Source organism: Bubalus kerabau, chromosome 2, assembly GCF_029407905.1.
Source record: "Bubalus kerabau isolate K-KA32 ecotype Philippines breed swamp buffalo chromosome 2, PCC_UOA_SB_1v2, whole genome shotgun sequence".
In the NCBI taxonomy this organism is placed as follows: domain Eukaryota; kingdom Metazoa; phylum Chordata; class Mammalia; order Artiodactyla; family Bovidae; genus Bubalus; species Bubalus kerabau.
The window spans coordinates 33,506,965-33,509,189 of record NC_073625.1 but is presented as its reverse complement, the minus strand read 5'-3'; the positions used below and the strand labels follow the sequence as shown (position 1 = coordinate 33,509,189).

The 2,225-nt window shown below is 38.2% G+C and overlaps 1 long non-coding RNA gene across 1 annotated transcript; it reads right to left on the bottom strand.

The window, feature by feature from the left end:
• Nucleotides 1–241: 241 nt before the first annotated feature.
• On the bottom strand, nucleotides 242–1,867 carry LOC129643208 (uncharacterized). The gene is made up of 3 exons (XR_008710150.1): nucleotides 1,726–1,867; nucleotides 1,604–1,621; nucleotides 242–740 (listed from the first exon to the last, which is right to left on the bottom strand). It is a non-coding gene; the product is annotated as an uncharacterized LOC129643208 (long non-coding RNA).
• Nucleotides 1,868–2,225: the final 358 nt, after the last annotated feature.

Here is a 2,225-nt window from a genome sequence, read left to right as displayed (position 1 = left end):
AAAACCCAGGCAAACTGTATTAATCACATATTAACTAGCAAATTATGATGTACTCTTCAAAATTTGAAATAGGAAACTTCTGAGTTCACAGTTAAATCTGTAAAGGCCTTTTGAAAGATCTATTCAAATGTTAGCAACCACATTTCTGGTTTTTCTGCTTTTTTTTTTTTTCCAAAAAACAAATTTGTCAAAGCTTATTTGGAAGATTACAGCATCATTAATAACTTTTCTGTTTGACAGGAAGGCATCTTGATTAAAAATCATTTTTGAACAGTGTAGAACTCCGTGATCCCCATCAAAAAATCAGTCCCGAGCAAAGTGGATTTTTGACTTAGGAAGTGATGCAACTTCATACTGTTGTTGGGTTAAGCAACTTGCTCTCTCTTGGAAGAGGTCCAGAAGTGATAGCAAGAGCAGAATCGGGGGTCGTTTGGCTACTGTGTGGATGGAGCTGCGGGGAGCATCCTCATCAGAACACTGCCGTCAGTACCGCCTGCCTCCCTGCTCCTGAGTGCAATTGTCTGTGGTCTATAAAGCACTAAATGGTTGGGCCTTCACTGCTTGGAGATCCGCCTTCCTCCCTGGGCGACTTCAGGGCAATTGAGATCAGCTGGGGCGCTGCTGCCGGCATTTCCCACCTCCTGTCCGTAGGGAAACCGAGGCAATGAGTCTTCCAAGGCAGGCTCTCACTTATGGACCACTTTGCCTTCCATTAGCCAACAAAGAGCTAATCTGGTGATCTTTAGGGCGTGGAGGAAAGCTCATCTTTTAATCAGAGTTGAAAAGCGGGAATTTCTACTCTTACCAAGAACAATGCATAATAATAACATAGTAACAGAATTCCATGGTGATGAGACAGCAGACTCTGTATGCTTTTGGTAACTTTAGACTATGAAATTTTTGCACCTTTGTTTTATGTCCCTTGATGTGTTCTAGTGTCTCCTAGTTTATAGTCTATGGGAGCTTGAATAGAATTTGTACCCTGCTGTTGTGTGAAAATTGTGTAAATTGTAATTAGGTTGAATTGGTTCATAGAGCTTTTCAAGTCTACTATATCTGTCTATTTTTCTGACTATTCATTGTATTAATTTTTGAGAGTTTGATATTGAAACTGCAAGTAAAAATCTTAATTTATCTACTTAAAAATAATTGTAATATACAGTGGAACTATATAACATTTTTCTGTATTTTGTAACTCTCCTGTAAATGTCTGATCATACTTTCATAATTTAAAAAAGAGGGGTAAAAAAGAGCAATGTATTCAATGAGGACAATCTCAGAATCTTTAAAGCTTTACATTAAAATAAGATAAACAGTACAATCTCTCTTCTTGACTTCAGTCTTTAGCATTTGCTGACTTCATACTTTAGCTCCTGGTATGATCTTTTTATCACCTTTTTCACGTGAAAGGGTAAAAGATTGACTGAGAAAGAGGTTTCAGTGCTACATTTTGGTTTTCAATTTTTCAACCTGAGATTCGACCTAATATGTATACTCATACTTACTCATTTCTTTTATATCCATCCAATAAATAGAAATTAGATGTCTCCTATGTGCCAGAACTTATTTAAATGGGTCATATAGTAGAAAAAGAAGTCCTCACCTTGATGGAGTTTGTGACCTGTTTAGAGAGAGAGAAAATAAACAGATATACATAATGATACATCGAAAGTGAGTAAGTGCAATGAAGAAAAATAAAGCAGAAGAGGAAGTGAGAGATTTAACTTTTAGATGGCATGATTTGAAGTGGGCTCCCTGAAGAGGTGAGATTTGGCCAGAGAAACAGTCAAAGGTGTGAGCTATGTAAACACAAGTGGGTTAAGGGGAGCAAAGACCCCGAGACTGATTCTTGCTCGCTGCTCTGGCTTCACCCAGATTGACTACCGCAGAGGGAAAGGAAGGAGGTTTGAGAGAAATGCAGCTAAGGTCAAGTCAGGTCAAACCCTGTAAACAACAGTAATCACTTTATTTTAAACATCACTTTATTTTAAACCATCACATCATACTGTGATGGTTTCAAGTAGGTTTGTGGAAGTGATCTGTGAATAAAATAATCTGAAGAAGGGTCTGCAGGTAGAGTAGAGTATGCCGTACTGGAATAGACAAGGTGAGAAGTGAAGGTCCCTTAGTTTTGGATGGTGAGGAGGAGTAAGATTCAGGATTGTAAAGGAATGCCCAACTGGATTTGCTCATGAATTGGATGTGAGATTCGAGAGAAAGAAAAG